At 40.5% G+C, this 22,922-nt stretch overlaps 1 long non-coding RNA gene across 2 annotated transcripts; it reads left to right on the top strand.

Annotated features, from left to right (window-relative positions):
• Nucleotides 1-908: 908 nt before the first annotated feature.
• On the top strand, nucleotides 909-18,764 carry LOC147138022 (uncharacterized). Of its 2 annotated transcripts, none has more exons than XR_015089019.1 (5): nucleotides 909-1,025; nucleotides 9,762-9,890; nucleotides 11,350-11,418; nucleotides 12,294-12,418; nucleotides 16,068-18,764. It is a non-coding gene; the product is annotated as an uncharacterized LOC147138022 (long non-coding RNA). The 2 variants fall into 2 exon arrangements; XR_015089020.1 differs by having other exon boundaries at nucleotides 12,276-12,418.
• Nucleotides 18,765-22,922: the final 4,158 nt, after the last annotated feature.

Here is a 22,922-nt window from a genome sequence, read left to right as displayed (position 1 = left end):
AATAAGCCAGTCATTGTGCCCAATGCATATGTAATCATCAAGTTTGAATATTCATCCTGCTCCCCATAAGAAGGAAGACATGAGACAGGATGAGCATGTGCGCGCGCGGCAACTCAGAGCGCAACTTCTTTTGGCATCAGCTGTATTGGTCTTAATAAAATCTTATTTCCACTCACTGAATTGTCGGAGAGGTTCTTCGTCATCAACCAGCCTGGCCTTGCATCTGCTCCGGACAGACTGACCCTGCTCCTTGGAAGAAAATACACTACAAAGGGATTAAGGTTAAGGCTCTGTTTCAGTTTTTAAGAGAAACAGGGTTGAGAAAGAGAATTTAGATTTGTTTGTTTTTCTAGTGGCGGCACGGTGGTCGACTGGTTAGCACGTCCGCCTCACAGTTCAGAGGTCGTGGGTTCGATCCCGGCCCCGGCCTCCCTGTGTGGAGTTTGCATGTTCTCCCCGTGCCTGCGTGGGTTTTCTCCGGGCACTCCGGTTTCCTCCCACATTCCAAAAACATGGTAAGTTGATTGGATACTCTAAATTGCCCCTAGGTGTGATTGTGAGTGCGGATGTTTGTCTCTGTGTGCCCTGCGATTGGCTGGCAACCAGTTCAGGGTGTCCCCCGCCTACTGCCCAAAGACAGCTAGGATAGGCTCCAGCACGCCCCGCGACCCTTGTGAGGAGAAGCGGTACAGAAAATGGATGGATGGATGGATGTTTTTCTAGTAGTACTGTGCAATAGTCATACTACTACTACTCTGACCCACACTCCAGCACAGTAGGTGGCGGTAATGCACCTCAAACGTCAGCTGCCACTCACCAAAAAAGAAAGAAGAACAAGCAAGAAGATTCCACAATTCCGCCCGTGGATATTAGCCACAGGTGCTTCTCCTCAACCAACAGGTAAACAAGCTCAGTTGATTAGAAGCACCTGTGGCTCAAGACAAACTGGCAGGGTTTTTACTTTCTGGACCTGAATTTCCTATCTTTGCCATGCACACGCCGGTGAGACATCCAACAAAGACGTGGTGAGTACATGCATTTATTTTATGTTTAGGATAATGTTTGCCTTTTGTGTTTTGTCACACCTAGTTTCTCTTCAATCTTCAAGGGTTATTTTTTACTATAAATTGGTAATGACATGGACAAATATCTGTTTTCTTAACACACTGTTCATCCTTGTTTACTTACATTAATTTAAAAACAAAACAAAATATTTCTTTGTACACTGAAAGGCTGTGCATCATTTACTCAATTTTATTTCGTCACGTGGTTGCACGAAATAAAATCACCTGAATCAAGAGATTTTTTTTTTAAGCAGACTATATACTTTAAAAATGTATCTTGATACAAACGATTTTATTGTGTGCAACCACTTAACAAAAAAATGATTAAATTCAACCATTTTTTTCAGTGTACGAAGCTGTAAACATTTGGGAAACATTTGATCTGACGCCACAATATCAGTTTTAGTTGAATGATTCTTTTTAGGAGTCAAATTACCTTATGATCCAAAAAGTTAATTTAAAACCATGTTTGCATGCTGGGCCACACATTTGGGGCCAAAGACCAGGAAATGCCAAATCCAAAGATGGCTACATCTGGCTCCTGATGGGGATGGTGGCAGGAAGGAGAGGATGAGAGGGGGCATGGAGAGCACAACAATTTGATGAATGGATAAATTCTGTTCAAGAGCATCTTTATTTTCAGCATCCCAGTTTGGACTCGTGTTCATTGTTGAAGAAAATGTGCAGTTTATGTGCGGTGGTTCTGAAAATAAAGATCTGTAGATGTTGAGGCTTTTAGAAAATGTGGGTCTTTTAGAAAATGTGGGTCAAATATGTCTCAGGAATTAAGTGGCTTAGTTAAGACTGATATCGGGAACCAATTTGGCTGAGATTTTGGCCTCATGTGGCCCACATTGTGGATACCAGATGTGGACCACTAAAGGACCATCATTCATTGAGGTATGTGGGCCAAGTGCATGTGGGTTGTGTGGCCCATCACTCGGCCAAATGTATTTTACTATCTGGGTGAGGCTGTCAGTGTTGCTTTAAAGCAACACCGTGTATTTGACCTTAATAAAATATTTTCATCACTCTTCTGATGAAACATCAACTTACAGCTGGTTCAGTGGTACCTTTGTCATGGCCTGAGGGATCTGTATCACTTTTACTGGCACTAGGGAACATTGAGGAGGAAACCACAAACTCTGCCACACACAAAAAAAAAAACTACAAATGTGCTGACTGCTTTACGGCATGTCACTTCCCCCTTTTCCCATTTATTACAAAGACAAAACATTTGTTATATTATACTGTTTAGACCAGGGGTCACCAACTCCGGTCGTCAGGGGCACCTGTCCTGCAGGTTTTCAATCTCTCCCTGCTATAACACACCTGATTCAAATGATCAGCTCATCAGCAAGCTATTGAGAAGCCTGATAACGATCCTGATCATTTTAAGAGGTGTGTTACAGCAGGGAGAGATTGAAAACCTGCAGGACAGGTGCCCTCGAGGACCGGAGTCAGTGACCCCTGGTTTAGACACAATTAGATTCACGACATCGCCATTCATCCTAAACACAGCTACTGGAAACAGAAATGCAATTCAGTCCAACTGCAGGCAAGTGAGAGCTCAGGATTTCACTTGATCCAAACTACTCACTAAACCAATTGCGTTCCCTCACAAAATTTTGCATTCCCTCAAAGTTATGCGTTCCCTTGTAAAGTTTTTTTGAATTAATTTATTATTTTTTTATTTTTTTATTATTTGCAAGGGAGCACTTTTTTTTTTATGCGGGATTATGTACTTCCTGGTCACTTTGGCTACTGTAGCCTCTAATGAGCGGTCTGTTTGAGAGACAACAGTAAGTCGGAGACGGCAAGAATCATGGAGGAGGACTTGGAACACTTCTTGCGGTTAAGAGATGTCCCTCACATTGACATTACGTGCATGAAAAGCGACAAGGTGGGCATATTACTCTATTCACTCAATTCACTCTAACGTAATAAGCGTAACAATAGCAACGAAAGAAAGAAAAAGACAAAAACAACCAGGCAGATTGCTATAATTGTAATAATGAAGCCCCCACTATGTATACATGCAGTGTGCTGATTCTACCCCTAGGTCTCAGTAATGCCTAAGGCATAGAGTTCAATTGGCGTTATGGTTTGAAAAAAAAACAAAAAAACAACAACAACCCGAAAATTAAGACTTACTGACTACGGCGCTTTGTTTTGGTACATTGTTAAAAGTACACTGTCCTTTCCTGAATTTGAAAGGAAGCGCCTTTCCATCCCTCCGTGACCCGATGGATTGTACCACAAAGGTTAATAAAAAGGTGTTATGAGAGTTAAGAGCTGCTGAAGAGAAGATCTCTGTATCTCCAATCGATTGATCATCCTAACGTTACGCGGATGTGTCACTCAGGTTTAAATTCTTACTTGTCGAACATTTTTATTTTATTTTATTTATTTATTTTTTTAATATAACTTTATTTTGAAATACAACTTATACAAAAAAACAACAGCCAGGGGGAGACGAACAAGGTAACCAAGATAACTACACTGTGTAAACATTATAATGAGCACACTTATGCAGAGTCTTCTGTCTTTTATATTTGTGGATTGTTCAATCAATTTAATATATTGTTTGACTTCATTTATAAACATATGATAATATGGTTTCTGATTATTATATTTACATTTATGTATATGACATTTGTACACTATATGACATTTAGCCAACAGTATTAAGATTAATAATGTAAAATATTTCTTTTTTTCTTAGACAAGTAATTATTGAAGCCAAACAATATATTTTCAAAACAAAGAGAAAGACTTGCTTCTAAAATAGCGAAAATAGAATTATAAAAATCTTTCCAAAATTTAACAGAAAATGGACAATCCTAAAACAAATGAAACACATCTTCAGGAGATTCTTCACAGAAAGAGCAACGAGTGTCAATGTCTTTTTTAAATCGCAGTTAAAAAAAACCTTGCATGGATAACATCTGTGGATTATTTTGAATGTTACTTCTTTTATCTTGTTGTTAATCAAATATTTAGCATGTAGTTTCCATATTTTTTGCCAATTAAGATTATTGACAAGATTATTCCAATAAGAAACAACATATGGAACAGAGGCAACATCTTTTTGAAAGAGTTTTCGTAAATTAAAATTGTTACGTTTAGAATAAAAACAAATCCTCCCGATTTCAGTTTTGGATGGGTCAATGGGTAATAAAGTCAAGTTGTAATCAGCCAAATAAATAACATAGTGACACCAGCAGAAATAGCATTTACAACAGTATTAAATTCAGAAACAGAAATAATTACACCATATTTCAAAACAAACTCTTGGTGTGTCAAAAGTAAACCATTCGAACCAAATAACTGACCAACCAGAAGAATGTTATGTGAAAACCAAGTGGGATAAAATAAGGATTTTCGTCTGTATGCAATATCTTTGTTGTTCCATAAATAATATCTATGTGGTGAGAAATTATGTTTATAAATTAATGACCAAGAAAGAAGCATCTGCTTATGAAAATTAGAAAGTTTAATGCGGAGTTTTGAGATATTATAATTACAGAATAAAAGGAATTTGAGGCCTCCAAGTTTGGAAAAAACAAAATTTGGAATAAAATTCCAGATTGAAAGTGGATTTTTTTAAGAATTGTTTTATCCAATTTATCTTAAAGGTATTGTTTAGGGTATTAAGGTCCAAAAAGTTAAGGCCACCATCATAGGAGTTCATTATAACTGATTTTTTAATATAATGGGTTTTGTTCTTCCAGACAAAATGAAAAAGTATTTTGTCTATATCGTTCAAAATCTTTTTGTTCATATCGAGAGGCAGCACATCGTCGCTGTCATGTGAAAAACACTTATCTCCATTTTTTTTGTCATTTTCTTATTTTGACCTGAACCATGTTTCCGCATTACAGAAATCGCATTAAAGTGAAAATTTAAAAAGTTTCCAAAATTGGAGATAAGTGTTTTTCACAGGACAGCAACGAATTATGTAAGTCGAGACAAACCCTCGGCTTTGGTCAGCAAAATCCTTCCTCTTAAAGACAAATCACGCTGCAACCATTGATTGAGTTTTTTACGGGTTTTGTCAATAATCAAATCAAAATTTAAGCTGCACCTGATCCCCCTCATCTTTGGAGATAGTATCTTTTATAGGTATATTACAGAAGGAAGGAATGTCACATTTTTTTAGCGCAAAAAGTTCACATTTCTTTATATTTAAACAACGCCCAGAGGCGGAAGAGAATATGTTAATTAACTCGATAGCCAAAGGTATCTGACAAAGATCTTTTAAAAACAAGGTTGTATCATCTGCCACAGTTGGCTGATGATAATGTGGTTATCTACAATTGCGATCCCTTTCAGAGTCTGCAAGAAGTTGAGTACAAAGTAAAAAAAGATAAGGAGATAATGGACATCCTTGCCGAACACCTCGTTTAAGCAAAGAACTGTATGCAATTTGATTGAGCAATTACCGTTAGTGTATATTGTTTTGATAGCGCTGCGAAAATAGCTCCCAAAGCCAAATTTCTCCAAGGCATGAGAGATAAAATTATGTTCTATTGTGTCAAAAGCCTTATAGAAATCTAAGAAGAGGATGAAACTATTATCAGGACATAAATCTGAATAATCAATTAAATCTAGTACTAATCTGATATTATTGGAGATGTGTCTGTTTGTCATTAACACAGATGAACCTCATCAATTATTGAATCTAGAACAGTTTTTATTCTTTGAGCAAACACTGGTGCAAAAATTTTGTAGTCATTATTCAATAAGCAAATTGGACGCCAGTTATCAATTAACAGAAAATCTTTCTTTGGTTTCGGAATTAAAGTTATTAGGCCTTGAGTTAGAGTGGGAGGAAGAGATTCTTGCATATACATTCTAAAAAAACATCAAAGAGGACGGGTGCAAGCTGTTTTGAAAAAGTCTCAAAAAAATCTGAGGAAATGTATTAAGTTTTAGGTGGTCTATTGCCTGGGCATGCTCTTGTAATGTTATCGGTTTATCACATACATCTTTTGAATCAAAATCTATTATTTTGGTTCCTGTGAGAGATTTCAAACATTGACATGTGAGAGCTTCATTGTACTTTGATTCATATAATTTGGAATAAAATTCGGAACAATATTTTGCAATCTTATTAGAATCATCTGTAATGTCTCCATTTATATTCAAGTTTTGAATCGTCTTATATTTAGCACAGAATTGTTCTAATCTAAAGAAATAGCCAGTGTTCTGCTCTCCTTCCTCTAACCATCTTCTCCAACTTCTAACAAAGGCCCGACCAGCTTTCAATTTATAAATGTCATCCAATTTATTTTGTAGAGTCATTAGACGTTCTAAGTCATTTTCTGACAGATTATTAGGTGATTTTTGTGACAACATGGTTATTTCTGAAATTATTCTTTCTTCTTTTTTAGCTTTACTTAGAGAACTCCCATACTTTCGAAAAAAAAATGGATAAGTCAAATTTAAGGAGCTCCCAACTACAGCAAAATGTCATTTCTAATAAAGATTTATGCCTAAAGCAATGAATTAAAGATTGGACCCTTTTAATTACCACATCATGTTTTAAGATAGAACAGTTCAATTTCCAGTATGAGCTTCTACGCGGAATATTGGGATTTAAAAGTATTTGTATTGAGATAGCCTTGTGATCTGACAATGGAGTTGTGAGAATATTCACATTAACAGCGTTGCTATCAAAACAATTGGACACCAACCAAAAATCTATGCGAGATAAACTGGTAGGTGTTTTATTACTCCAAGTGTATGAAATCACGTCTGGATTTTTTTCCCTCCAAATATCTACCAAATTAAACTTGTGCATAAATTGTATCAAATTGATAGCCATTTAATTGTTGGCTCGTGGAGGCCATCGGTCATGGAGACCTTCTAGAGCAACATTTAGATCTCCCATTACTATCAATGAGTAGGGGTATTTTGATAGCCTTTGTAAACGATGTCAAGTAGCATGTCATTTTCAGTTTTCAAGTTGTATCCATACAGATTAATTAAAAGGATAACAGTATTGTAAGTATTGATAATCATAATATAATAATGCCCATTAGTATCCCCTTCAGAGTGTAGAATGTCACCATTATAAGAATTCCTTAAAATGGCAGTACCTGCAGCTCTTTCTGAGCCATGTGACAGCCAAATATCATTGCCCCATTGCGCTTTCCATAGTTGAGCATCATTCTTAATTGAGTGAGTCTCCTGAAAAAAAGAAAAGTCAGATTTTTGTTGTTTGGCAAATAAAAATCAAGCTTTACGTTTAAGATTCTGTCTCAACCCCCTGGCGTTAAGAGAAGAAATAGAGAAAGACAACATGGAAAAAAGTACTACAAACTAGTACTATGAACAGTAGAAAAAAAAACAAAAAGTGTGTATATGAGGTGCTTAAAAATATAAAGGCACCATCACTATCCCTTACCAATAAATAAGTCATTCATGAATATTTTCTATAAAAGTCAGATATCAACAGCAAAGGCTCGTTGCACAAACTCTGCTCTCATGCGAAGCTCAACCTCCAGTTTTGGCCATCGCATCTTCTCGGACCAATCTACAATCCCATGTTCGAATGTCCTGACTCAATAGCATCCTCATCAAACAGCTATCCTCCGAGAAGAAGACTTGAAGAAACTCAGATGCGTCTTCATTAGTCTGTTGTCCTTTCAAGAGAAAACGTGAATGACTCCATGGGAAAACTCTCATCACCAGACAGCATCCTAACGTCCCAAACTCAAAAGTGTCTGCAATAAGCCATTCTCTCGAAAAAAAATAAATAGATAAATAAGCCCCCCACCCACCCCATTTCAATTCAAATATTCAGTTTTCAATTCAAATATTCTAGTTAAGCAATTCAGATTCAGATTCTAGTGGCACAAATATCAGCCCATAGGAGAGAACTTTCACAGTTGATTGAAAATGGATCTCACCTTGAGGCAGATGATCTGTATAGTAATGTACTGGATGGTGGACACTCATCTGACAGTGACATAGGCGAACAGGTTTGTGACAGCTGGTACAATATTTTTTTTATGTTGGATTGGAGTAAAACACAAGTGAAGTCATTTTGCTCTTTCAAAAAACAACAATATTGTGTGCCAACAATGAACATGTTTGCTATAAAATGCATCACAAAGACTGAGTAAAAATTCACGACAACCTAATGCTATTACTCGTGTTTTATCCTAATCTCTATTGTATGTAATTAGAACAAAAATGTTTACCATTACATGACTTTAAATTGCTACTGACAATTATTTTGAGCACGTCCATTGTATTTGTTGCAGAGTCTGCATTTGCACACAAGGTTCAAAAAACAAAGAGGAATTTCTGAGACTGGGACAAAAGAAGGGGCAGGAAAATCTCAACCGTCTCACTCAACCCCAACAGCGAATAATAAAACAGACATTGGCCAGGGGCAGGACACAGACATAAGTGAACAGGATGCAGTTTGGACTAATCTCCACAATTCCAAAGATTTCCCTGAGGCTTGCTTTAAAATTTTTGACATGACCAGAGCAGTTCCAAATGGCTCCTCGCAAACAGAGCTGGAGTACACCTGCCGTGACACTTTTGAAGAAGCAGATACAGTTGTACGGGATCCAGAGGACAGCCTTGGTAGACTAGATCGAGATGATGCAGTAGTAATCATTGGGGTAAGGTAGAATACTTATGCAGGTGTTAATCTATTTGAAAGAATGAAATATTTTGCTAATTGTTGTCAGTACATAGTCGTACTTTTCTTTTTCCGAAATATTTTTGATGTTCCTTATTGACATTTATCAAAATCAGTGTGGGATTACTATAATTTATAATGAGTTTTTTTTTTTTTTGTTCTGTAGGAGAAAAAAGACAAGATGATAAAGAGATGGAAAATGCCCATTTCGAAAGACTTTTAGTATACTGTAAATAACAGTCTTTGTTCATTTAATACATTGTTAAATTCATTCTTCAGAGTACTGCGATGTATGGTGGGACCGAACAGGCTTCACTTCTTCCGTTGCCTTCTGCTAATGACCTGCCTTTACAAGTTGTACTGTCCATACAAGGGGAGGCAGTGCAAACTGCACAGATAGGCTCCACTGCAAGTAACCCCGAACACACTCTCCAAACTACGGAATGATTTTACACAACTTTTAAGTAATCATACCTGTCAACCCCAAGATGTACTGAATCCTATGAAAATTAGTAATTTGCCCTTACATATCTGTATATAATGTTACACATTATTTTCGAATGGCAACGGCCATCTGAACGCAAATCAGCGATGCACACGGCTTACATGTTTGAAAAAGTGCAAATTACACCGGAAGTGTACAATTTGACAGGTATGAATATAATAGTCTTTTGTCATATAGTGCAGGTAATAGTTTACATTCCCAGGCTCTGTGGAAGGGGGGATGGGGTGTTGGAGCCTTCATTCATTCATTCACATATCTAAAACAAACTTCCTGAGAATTGCAGGAATGCTTAAATGGTCAATTTCTTTTAAACATAACCCAGACCATCATTTTAGAAATACTTATTAAAGAATCTAAAACAACTCACTTCATTGTTAATCTTAAACTGCAATTTTCATTTGACTATTTACAGTAGTTTGTTGTTTCTTGGGAGATGGGGGCCAGGCAGTTATAGGAGTTGATATTCATTTCACATGTCACTATGTTGACTAAACACTATTTTTGTTTTGTCAATGTTTTATTCTTACAGGACAGTGGACTAAATGGTTTACTGCAAGATTTGCTCTCAATTTCAAGCAGTCAGCTGTCCCTTTCAACCTCACCTGACAACGTAGGAGATCCAAGGACCACACGGCGTGCATCGATTCGTAGGATAAAGGTTGTTGATGACCTTTTGTCTGTGTTTATGGACAGCAGAATAATGCAATTCAACTTGAAGATTAAGTCTGTCAATGAAAAAGCTATTGATGATGCTGGTGTGTCAAGGGAGAGTTAAACTGCATTCTGGGAACAATTTATTGAGCGGATCTGGGTGAAAGGATTATTAGACCATGGCGTCATGCCAGTGAGGCTGTCAATGGCTTTCATGTTAGCCTGCATCCATTGACTCAGTTGATGTAGACATTCTGATGTCATCATTCTTGAACTACCTTCCTCCCATTGAGAGATCAGCGAAAGGCCTCCAGGGCACAATGGAAAAAGAACACAATGCCCACTGCTGTATTGAAAACAAATAATCAGATGCCCTAGAAACACAATATTATCCAAATACACTTGGAAAATTGTTGAATATGAAAAAAAAGTTGAATTTGAATATTTGTTCGTATATGTTGTCATCAGCTGACATTATTGGAAAGCCATGTGGCCACCTAGCACATGGAATATGGAAGGCAAATGCCAAATTTGAATGAATTTCTAAACTACAAATGAAATATTTCACAAGAGCCATGTGTGGAGGGGTGGTGGTGTGTGGTTGAACAGTACATACAGTACAGTATACACACAGTACATATAAACTTCCATTTAAAATAAAACTTTGTGGCATTTGGTGATACCTGCCCTGCGACTGGCTGGCGGCCAGTTCGGGGTGTAGTCTGCCTTCGCCCGTTGACGGCTGGGATAGGCTCCAGCAACTCTCCGCGACCCTGTATAGGATAAGCGGTTTGGAAGATGACATAACATGACATGACATGACATTTGGTGATACCAATTAGTCAACGTGTAAACTAGCTAAACCACATATATGTGGTATAGCAATCATGTTTGATTAGATCTATTTTTGTGTTTCTGCAGAATGGCACATTGTGACAGCGCTTTGAGAGCCACCACAAAACACCGCCAGTGGGTGCTCCGGGAGGATGGGAGTGTTGAGGCCGGAGCCTCATATACAAATGCAGTTGCTGCGTTCTGCGATGGCACGACGGTCTATAAAATCATTTTATATGAGGCCCTGGCCTTAGACATTTCCGTCGGAGGAACATATAGGTTCCTTTGTTTTGGCCTGGGAAAGGAGGGTGGGCTCCTCCTCTCCCGGCCAAATATGGCAATTATAAAACAGCCCACCGAGATGTGCGGCCAGAGTTGGAGGAGGAGGGTAAAACCCTCCTCTTAACCCCCTCCATCCTGGTCCACATCCGGGACATCACGGCTAGCGACGGAGCCCTTATAACGGCGGAGGGAGTTGTTTCTGATGTAATCTAACTTTCTCTCTCTCTTTTCTCTCTCTCATTGTCTCCTTTTTTTCTATCTTGCTCTCTTCCTTTCTCACTTCATGACTCTCTCTTTGCTCTCTGCCTCTCTCTCAAAGTATAGATTTTTAATCTGTTTTCCTTCTTTAGATGCCGTGCATCAGACTGGTGTAAAGCCGCGGGTTGTCGGTCCACATGGGGATGATATTCTTCAAAAAAGTAAGCACATTTCACACATACATTTCACATTGGTGAAGTGCCTTAGTGCAATGTTTCTTCAATCTTTCACATCGGAAAAAAATTCACGGCACAAAACTTAGCAAAAGGATTCACAAAATGTATCTAAAAAGGTTAATTATGCAACTTGAGTCATTAAGTGGCAGACCATTTCATTGTTCTGCCTGTTGCTATACGTGTGGTTGGCATAGACAAATTATCCCCAAAAATAATTGTCATTGGATAATTTTCCACGGCGCACTGGTTGAGAATCACGGCCTTAGTGAAACCCATTGGAGCAGTTTAAGCACACCAGTTTAAGTGCAGTTTGGGGTGTCGGTGTTTTACTCAAGGAGACCACCGCCATGTGTCAGGAGGATAACCTTGAGCTGGGGTCCCCCTGGTGGCAGGAGACGATCTTAACCACTTGGCCTTGCCCGCCCTATTATGTATTGTTTACTGAAAATTATGAGATAACATTGTACTTTAGCTAATTGTACTTCCATCCATCCATTATCGATACCGCTTCTCCTCACAATGGTCGCGGGGCGTGCTGGAGCCTTTCCCAGCTGTCTTCGGGCAGTAGGCGGGGGACACCCTGACTTGGTTGCCAGCCAATCGCAGGGCACACAGAGACAAACATTCACACTCACAATCACACCTAGGGGCAATTTAGAGGGTCCAATAAACCTACCATGCATGTTTTTGGAATGTGTACCCGGAGGAAACCCACGCAGGCACGGGGAGAACATGCAAACTCCACACAGGGAGGCTGGAGCCGGGATCGAACCCACGACCTCTGAACTGTAAAGCGGACGTGCTAGCGTTCATCCAAAGAAAAATAACCTGAACTATTGCAGTCTGAATCTACGTTTCAGGTTCCAATACTTATTGGACATTTTTATTACATGATGGAAGAGAAATCAAGGTGGTGCGGTGGAGGTCTCATCTAAGAAAACCTTCACTTCAATTTATGGGTTGGAGCTCCACACCACAGAAATAAGTGAGTACCTAAATGAAACATTTATTTTTCTAATTTGTATAAAAAAAAAAAGATCATTGAAACTAAATTGAAACAGTGCAGTTATTTACTAGAGGGAAAAAGATTCATTTATTTTAGCCGTGCCGAATGGGCGGATTTCCTGTGCTTCGCGCCACGTCCCACTGCTCCAAACACATCATCCGCACTGCCCCGCACGCAACCGCACCCACTCGCACTAACTACATTGACTTCAATTGAAACGCGCCGCCAAATTCAATTAAACATTCGCACATAGCAGCACCGAAGCTGCTCCTGCGCGATTTCTTTCTCCAAACACGGACTGATTATATCCCAGTTGGTGCTCCAAAAGCGAAGGGGAAACCAGCGAGCCAATCAGCAACGCTGACCAATGGAACCGCTCCCTTGGACCTGGCATCTCCGTCCATCAGTTCAGATTGAATGACATCTCTCGTCTGCTGCGTTGACATATAAACCATGACCGCTGTTAAATAAAGCAGTTACAACTATCGACTCGCTCACTTCGTCTCCTTACACACATACAATGTGTGGTGGCAAGCGGTTCGTCAAACCGTTAATCCAGAAATGGCTGGCCATAAGGTAAGAGGATTTGAATAGTAAATTAGGCAGGTAATGAGCTTTAAATAAACCTCTGCCATTAGCATCTCTCCCACAACGTCATGCATGGAGGTTTTTGGAGGCGGCCGTAGGGAAGGAACTGCTTTAAAAGGACGAGGATATAAATAATTAGATGTATACCGGTAAAGACAGGGCGGCTCCACTATTGATAGTTACAGTCGACGGTTTTGATAGGTGAAGTCGTTGTGTTAGTAATCTAATTTTGTCAGTTAGGAAAAAATCGTATTGCACTTTTTCTGACTGACAATGCGATTTCCATTTAATTTGTGGGCGGCGTGGTGGTCGACTGGTTAGCATGTCTGGCTCACAAATCGGAGGTTGTGGGTTTGATTCTGGCCCCGGCCTTCCTGTGTGGAGTTTGTTCTCCCCGTGCCTGCCTGGGTTTTCTCCGGGTGCTCCGGTTTCCTCCCACATCCCAAAACTCTAAATTGCCCCTAGGTGTGATTGTGAGTGTGTGTGTTTGTTTCTCTCTCTGTGCCCTGCGATTGGCTGGCAACCAGTTCGGGGTGTACCCCGCCTACCTGATGACAGCGGGGATAGGCTGCAGCACGCCTGCGACCCTTGTGAGGATAAGCGATATAGATAATTGATGGATGGATGGATTTCATTCGTGATTTTTTTAAAATCAAGCTTCCAGTGCAATTGTCATAATGTACAGTAACATTTACACATATAACACGAACGAAATGCCATCATACTATCAAAAACATTAAAAGCTATTACCAGAGCTGGGCACTTGATCCTTTGGCCGCAACCCTCCACCCTTGACCTGGGTACCCTTCTGGCCGTGACCCCCCGGCCATATTCATAAACATTGTCGGCCTCCGGCCCGTTCCGACCTACGCCCCCAAAAAAATGTGCGATGACCCCGCAATTAGGTGGGCAACTCACTATTCAAACCCGCTGCGGATACGCTTCAAACGCGCCACTTTAATACTCACGTACTTATCCATGTAGTGTATGGACCTACTTTTCCAGCCGTAGTTATTCGCCCTGTGATTTCCGCAGTAATTCAACTCGTGAATGAATGCCGTTCACGCAATAAAAAGAAGCTGAGCTCCGAGACTTCTCCAAGTTATTAAGTTTTGAAAGACACAACAACCCAGCTGCGTGTACTTACTTCCATTGCGAGCCATGGGGTTGGTGTTGTCGTATTGTATAATTATTTGGGTCGAACAGACAAGTCTGCAAGCAACAAGTTACTTATTTTTCACACTTCCCTGCCTTCAAAATAAAAGTATACGTGACTTAGTGCTGACTAAGAGTGATGACTTAGTTATCACACTTCAAAGTGTTGTCCATTTTTTTTTTTTTTTTTTTATTAAACTGAGGCAGAAGGGTTGATGACTATTATAAAGGGTAACAAAACAGTGCAATGTGATAGCGTTTTCCATCCATTTACTGAACCACTTATCCCCGCTAGGGTCGCAAGCGTGCAATAAAGTTGTCGTTACTTGTAGTCTGCACATTATTGATCATAATCTCCCGCTGAAAATTCACTTTGTGCTGCGCTTAGCGTTAGCCTCAAATACAGTTGCACTGAAGCGTGGGGAATCAGAGTGTGTAGCCAAGTTTCTGTGATTGATAAAATGCAACAATCCCTATAGCGAGTTCCCGCTAGTTGTCGCTCCAGATCACCCGTTTTGTGTCTTATGGGTGTGGCGTCGGAGATAGAGCGGCTCGGCAGCAGAGTTTGAGTGGTTAGCATTTACCTTAGCCTTACCTTAGCTTAACCTTTGAAAAAGAAACTAACAAGGTGATCATTTTATTTATTGTTACTTGGCTTTTACTACCTGTGTTGCCTTTATTCAGAGTGTTCCTGTGTTTCTGACTTGATAAGCAAACAAATCATTGTCATTAGGCAGCATCATAAGAAACATTATACTGTCAAATTGGTGAGCAGATCGTGTACTGTGAACTTTCCAGCAATACAGTGAGGCTTACTGCGGTGCTGTGAGCTTTCACGCAATATTGCAATACATATTATACCGTGACATCAATACCGTGATATGCCTCACTGCTCACAGTGCCTCACAGCTTTTGATATTGTTACAGCAGGTTTGTCTGATGAAAATATAATTTTCGGCCCGTGATAAGATTGTTAGGAGAACCTTGGCCTGCCGCCAAACTAAGCTGTTGACCTTTGTTTTACATAAAGTGAGCAATACAGTGTGTGTGTGTGTGTGTGTGTGTGTGTGTGTGGGTGAGGGCTCGTTTGAATGCCGTGATGTAACGGATTACATTCGTCGATCAAGGTACCAAGTGACTACATTCACTTTGACACAAATGACTTGGAGGGAAAAAAAAGTTTAGTAGTGTTGGCCTACCAAATAGGTAATGGCAAGCCATTCTGCCTGGGCATCATTAGAAGCTTTTAAGGCTTCAAATCTTCAGCGGCATTTGAGTTCCCTCCATTCTAACCTCAACCAGGGATGAACTTCTCAAACACAGATTGTTCAGGTCAGGCAGAAAAGTACACATCGTTGTTTCCAAAATTTATGAAGCACTCGTATCAACTTGCTTAGAACATTTCCTGGGCTAATAAGGTAAACAATGAATGGGTGTTACCAGGTGACTCTGTCCTAACCCTGACACCAGATTGAATCCTCAACTGGTTAACTGGTTCATATGCACTCCTAGAGTCCCAGCCTGAGGCCATAATTGACAGATTCACTGGCAATGATTAACCCCAACCAAATACAGGTGTGCAGCCTGGGCTGAGGGCTGTGATTGGAGGATAGGAGTTGTGCTTTTAAACCAGGGGTCTTCAATCGTATTCCTCGAGGGCCGCTATCCTGCCTGTTTTCCATCTCTCTCTGCTGCAACACCCTGATTCAAATGATTAGGATTGCTATCCAGCTTCTGCAAACCTTGTTGATTATCCGATCATTTGAATCAGGTGTGATGCAGAAGGGAGAGATGGTAAACAGGCAGGACAATGGCCCTCGAGGAACAGGATTGAAGACCCCCGTTTTAAACCCCTCTCTCTCAGTCTGACAGGAGGTTTTTTCAGCACAGGTGTGACACGTCGTGGGAGAGCTCTGGAGCAACTGCTGGGCTGTGCTGCAAACGGAAGAGCTTGATTTTGGACCGAGAACCAAATGCTTTATGAGCTAAGTAGACAAAGAGTGAAGATTGAAGGGTCGAAACCCCCTAGCTGGACTGGTTAATGGACTCCTTCCTCCTCTTCTACATGATCGTATCAGACTTGATAGAATTTTAAAGGGGATTTAAAAAAATCTTTTTTTAAAGCGTCTTGCCCAGTTCAGTAACTGAGTTCTTGGAAACCTGCTTGTTCAACCCCCATTTGAATTACTGCCCATCCACCATCACTTGAAGTAATTGCCTGTCTTTGTGTGGATTCAGATTTCTAATTGCTCCTCACTTGAACCCATTTTCTTAAGTGCATGTTGTGGTGTGACACGTTCTAATGCCCACGTTTGCTGTGAAACCCTAACCCCAGGCTGTGAACACAAGGTGGTGCTGGGCATGGTTGTCAGCTGGACTGTCAGAACCCTAAAGTGAAGCAGTACTCATTGAGTGGGGGAGTGTGAAGGAAGGGGGCATCCAAGAGCCCGGTCAAGAGACTCCCACGGTCCCCAACAGCGCCCCCTTTCTAAAAGACGGGTTTTATTACAACATCTTTACACTGAGCTAAAATAATTTTAAAAAATGCTGATCCTCTGTATCCTATTGACGTGTGTCATTCGTCGGGGTGGACGGGTACACGGTATTCCTAGCGCCCCTAACTGGTCACACGGGAGTTTCTCAAAACATGCAAACGAGCAGAGCTGGGCATTTTGCCTAGCCGACGGACTGGTCTGTCTATTCGCCTATGACGGAAGCCCATTTTGCGATAAACGATAAATGGGAAATTTAAAAAAAGACGGATTAAGCATGAGCAGAACTGGATTTTTGCCCATCTACTGTATGTAATCGTCTATAACCTGACATTGATGATTATTGTTTCGTTTGATGTAGGTAAATTTGCTGCTTGATTCGTGTATTTTACATCAGGCATGTTTTTGGTCAGCGAATAGGTCCTAATTGCGTGCCGTGTGACAACACACCATAGACCGTAAATGTAGATGCGCGCTCGCAGACGACTCCTGTTAGTGCTGCTTGTATTCTGCTCAGTTATCTCAGAAAGAAACAGTGAACACTGCTGCGATGGAACTTGCAGAATAAACTCCAGACACTACAACCGTCCACATATGAAGGATATATTTTTTATTACTTTCCTGAAGTCAAGGTCGACAGAAGCGCTGACGGAAGCGTGTTTAAATTGATAGACGGACCGACCAATAGGCAATTACTATTTGGTCTGGCTGGACAAAATGGCGGGTAAACGGACGGCGGAAAGGTACCCCGGCTGTAGGCAGAAGGCGATAAACTAGGGATGGCCGCATCAATCCTTTGGTATTGATATATCGATATTCACATGCTACTCATTTGGCATCGATTTGCTTAAACAAGTACCGATACCAACTTTTTGGTTTTAAATGGGAGCTCACGCATCATTTTCAGCTGTTTTGGGTAGTTTACTTCGCAACGCAATTGCACAGAAACCCCCGTATCATTTGTAAGATTAGACTGCTCTGTGTCACACGACCAGGAAACGAAACGAGTCTTGACGTGAGAGTCAAACGCGCAGTTTCATCTGCAGGAAAGAGACGTGTAAGGCATGGCAAAGGGGAAGCGAAGTGTGGTGTGATGTTATTTTTCACCCGTCGATAGTTAGTGCAAGGTGCCAATTGTGTGATGAAGATGTTGCATAATGCGGCAACATAAGTAATTTATACAAACATCTTAAAAGAGCACTTCCTGAGAGCCAGAGTGAGCTTGAAGAAAGATAGGTTGCAGCAAAGAAAGACCAGTCTCCTGTCCCATCCACTTCCCGTCAAAAGACGCTGTTTGAGAGTTTGCAAAAAGTCTATCCAGGTACAAACTGTTACCTTACCTTTTGCCAGTGCAGTGATATGGACAATGCCTGTATTGTGTCTGTTCCTGAGTCCTTAAATATAATGACCACAATCTAATTTTAACATGTCACACTGTTGTGTTACGTGGAGTATAAAAGCTGTACCAAAAGCGCCATTGTCATGTGAACTTATGGATCATTTGGTAAATATATTTAATGGACTACATTCCTAGGAGCAACATTGGCTTGAACTGGCGAAATTGACCTTAATTCTAAATTCTCGGCTCCAAATTTAGACACCAGAGGTTGGCAGTGCTTTAGCACAGGACCACAATTCATGCAGAGGGACAGGTTCAATGCAACATTCTTTAAACATGCTTCAAATATTGGTTGATGTGACTTAAAAGAAAGCCCTATGATGATATTTAATATCATTTTATATTGATGTATTATGTACTAGTTGCTCTGCATGTTTGTTGGTGTACTTGCTGTCATCTAAGAGGGGGTGCATAGAGACAAGCTGCGCGGATAAAGGTTAGGGATAGACCGATTATCGGCCGGGCCGATTATTGACACCGATATTTGGCTTTTTGACGAATATCGGCATGGGGCTTTTTTAAAACTCTGCTGGCCGATAAATCCATTTATAATTGTAAAAATCAAAACAAAAATACGTGAAAGTTTAACATTTCTGTCATTTGGAATTTTCATTTACTGTAGAAAACTACATGGAGCTATTGTTTAATTTTTCATGAATACTTTTTAAGACATGCTGTCAACCCCGGGTGCTCCCTGAACTTTTTGTTAGAACTTTATAACAGATGTACAGTATATTGTCAAAAAATTCTTGAAATAATAATTTAAACAAAAATCAACACTAGGCAAACCTGAAACATTGTTCAATAAACATGCTTAAAGATGTTGCAACAAAGTTAAGAGTGCATTTTTCTTTAGATTTTGATGCCCATATTTTCCTTTTTACTGAAAATGAATATCGGCTCCAAATATCGGTTATCGTCCTCCTTGACCACTAATAATCGGTATCGGTATCTGCCCTGAGAAAAGCATATCGGTCTATCTGTTATAAAGATAGATTTCTTATTTTGATTCTCTAGTGTCAGATGCTGCGACAAAAGGACTTATTTATCTTCTTTTGGACTTAACAGAATCACAGCGGCGATGAGGTAAGAATAGGAAAAACACTCTATTGCGCTTAAGAGAGACCGACAGACAGCTTACTTTTCTGAATTCCAAAATACCCTGTCGATGAATTAGGCATCATGTTAATTAAGAACTGATCACTCCCAAAACAGACTAATGCTTCATTTTTCGTTTTTATCACATTCATATTTTTAATTGCATTTAATCCAATTTATTCATTTTAATCATTTTCTTGAATCCATGCCCTTTTATTATTAAGGTTTATCCTTTCCATAATTATTAACAACTGGATTTTGTTGAATTATCTCAATGATTGGGAGTTCAGATTTGGAAAGAAAAATGTTTTTTGCTCATTAGACCAATCAGTGCAATCAATTTCATCATATTATGAAAAAAGGATGTCCCTTTCCATTTCGATTACTATAGTTTATCACTATTGTATTAATCATTCCCAATTATTATTTGTATATTGCAACCATATTATTTCACAATTCATTCATTCATTATCCATACCGCTCATCCTCACAAGGGTCGCGGGCGTGCTGGAGCCTATCCCAGCTGTCTTCGGGCAGTAGGCTGGGGAAACCCTGAACTGGCCAGCCAATTGCAGGGCACACAGACAAACAATCACACTCACATTCACCCCTAGGGGCAATTTAGAGTGTCCAATCAACTTACCATGCATGTTTTTGGAATGTGGGAGGAAACCGGAGTATCCGGAGGAAACCCACGCAGGCACGGGGAGGCACATGCAAACCCCACACAGGGAGGCTGGGGCCGGGATCGAACTCACAACCCCTGAACTGCGAGGGGGACTAGCTAACCAGTCGACCACCGTGCCGCCCTATTTCACAATTGTTCATGATTATTGATTGTAGTACGCATCTGGCGTGTTCAACTGATTATTGTATGATTTATTATTCCTTCATCAAAAATCTCTTCAAAGTTATAAAATGATCTTTGCCACCTTATTATTTTCTTTTATTTCAACAATTTTACCTTTTCAAGGAAGGAATAACTACACCGATAACAACAGTCTATGCCATATTTTAATTTAAATAGCTACTCCGGCTCAATATAAACAAACATGAGCGATCCTAACAAGGATAGCTAAATTTTTGTAACAAGTGCAAACGATACTTAGAGGTGAGCTGCCTAAAAAACGTGAGTAGTCGGATCATTCGCCTTAATTCTAAAAGTGGTCACTCATTAATAGCGAGTGGACGAAGGAAGACTGGTTGATGTAATAAAACGGCAGTTAGTAACCTAGACGTGTCCACCTCGACACCGGCTCAAGAGAGCTTCCGTCCCCCCATGAGGCCATGTTACTGCGGGTGGGGGACAGGAAGAGTTCGAACCCTTGAAATGGAGAGCTGGCGAGGACTAGAACCGGTTTAGTCCTCCGGTAAGTGGAATCTGACAACACACACACAGGTAAAAAGGATAATAGTAGTTGACGCAAAATTTACAGTATGTGTTAAATATGCATGTCTTTTCAGGCGTCTTAAAGCTTGATTAAGCCATCTTAAACAAACAAAAAAAGATCTTATGTGGATAAGTAGGTAGCAAAACTGAAGGAATTTGTGTCTAAAATATGATATACAATTATTTGGATTTTGCATGATGTTATTTTTCCACTGAAAAGAGAATATTTAAATTGTGATGTTTTTATACTGGTCTTCATCTGTAAAAAGTTTTCTTACATTTAGATGATTATTTTCAAATTTGCTTAAGTACTTTAATTAAAAACTAGGAATGTGCAAATGTGCATTATTTTGTTCACATTTATTTATTATTTAAATATTTTATTTAATTATGTGAAGGCGAAGGCGATTCACCTTTATTCTTCTTCTATTTTATTCCTCGCACTTTTTTGGCGTTCTTCCATTTTTACACTTTACAACCGATTCTCGCCATTCCAACTTCAATGTATTCCAAAAATTCACGGCTTCCGGGGGTCAACTCATTCACACTTAAAAAACCCACAAAAATTCAGCTATTCATTTCCAGTGGACCAGTGTTATTGCCCCTTAAAACCCACAAAAATGCCACTATTCACCATTCATTTGCATTGGAACATTCAACTTTGCACATTTACACCTTCCCAATTTCCACATATTCAACTCATTCAACTCACATTTAGCTTTTCAACAGCCCCAAAATTCCTACTTCCCACACATTCAACTCATTCACACTTAAAAAAAACAAAACAAAATGCAACTATTCACTATTCATTTCCATTGGCAGATTTAACTTTTCAAATTTACACCATTCCAATTTCCCCAAATTCAAGTCATTCAACTCATTCATCTCACAGTCAGCTTTTCAAGACCCCCCAAATTCCTACTTCTCACACATTCAACTCATTCACACTTAAAAAAAACACAAAAATTCAGCTATTCATTTCCAGTGGACCAGTGTTATTGCCCCTCGGTCTACCCAGTGCAGTGGCCATCTTGGACAGGGACATTAGCTAGACTGGGGATACTCACCCCGAGGTCTCCCCAGTGCGGCGGCCATCTTGGGTAGGGACATTAGCTAGACTGGGGATACTCACCCCGAGGTCTCCCCAGTGCGGCGGCCATCTTGGGTAGGGACATTAGCTAGACTGGGGATACTCACCCCGAGGTCTCCCCAGTGCGGCGGCCATCTTGGGTAGGGACATTAGCTAGACTGGGGAAACTCACCCCGAGGTCTCCACAGTGCGGCGGCCATCTTGGGCATAGACATAAGCTAGACTGGGGATACTCACCCTGAGGTCTCCCCAGTGCGGCGGCCATCTTGGTCAGGGACATTAGCTAGACTGGGGATACTCGCCCCGAGGTCTCCCCAGTGCCATGGACCTCTCATGTTGAACATATAAAACATATTTAAAATGTATATAAAACTCTAAGGGGCGGCACGGTGGTCGACTGGTTAGCACGTCCGCCTCACAGTTCAGAGGTCGTGGGTTCGATCCCGGCTCCGGCCTCCCTGTGTGGAGTTTGCATGTTCTCCCCGTGCCTGCGTGGGTTTTCTCCGGGCACTCCGGTTTCCTCCCACATTCCAAAAACATGCATGGTAAGTTGATTGGATACTCTAAATTGCCCCTAGGTGTGATTGTGAGTGCGGATGTTTGTCTCTGTGTGCCCTGCGATTGGCTGGCAACCAGTTCAGGGTGTCCCCCGCCTACTGCCCAAAGACAGCTGGGATAGGCTCCAGCACGCCCCGCGACCCTTGTGAGGAGAAGCGGTACAGATAATGGATGGATGGATAAAACTCTAAAAGAAAAGGCATTTTAAGCCAGCTAAGCTTTCTGAACAGGTTTTAATTTGAATAGTGTATTGCCACTGTTCTAGTTGAAACTTGTCTTTAACTATGTCTGTATGTTATGTACATTATGTATATTATGTATTTGTTTAATATCCAATTAAAAAAAAAAGTAGGGTAGTTTATTTGTCAGGAGGAATGTATCAGCATCACACAGCTCCTTGCTGCTGCTGCGCGTGGACTGACATAGGATATAAATAGAGTCTGCGCTGCCGCGGAGCCAGCAAGGTAGCTTAGCGGCTAGCACTGCCAAGTAGCTGCGAAACAAATGACTTTCAGGAGCGTGACGTGGATGCAACGCTTGCTTTTTGTTTTTAACCACTTTGGAGGTGGTTAGTGTGACCCGTCCACAGTAGCATGCCACTGATTGGTGAGTGTGGGCTATAACAGCCCTTTGGAAAAAAACGCAGATTTGACCATCTTGAAATTGCATTGTCTGAGATCGCGATTTCGGTCCCAAAACGATAAAATCACTTA

Source organism: Filicampus tigris, chromosome 12 (assembly GCF_054856515.1).
Source record: "Filicampus tigris isolate MCC_2025a chromosome 12, RoL_Ftig_1.0, whole genome shotgun sequence".
Lineage (NCBI taxonomy): Eukaryota > Metazoa > Chordata > Actinopteri > Syngnathiformes > Syngnathidae > Filicampus > Filicampus tigris.
Note: the sequence above shows the minus strand (reverse complement) of the source record. Positions and strands in the feature narration are given on the sequence as shown.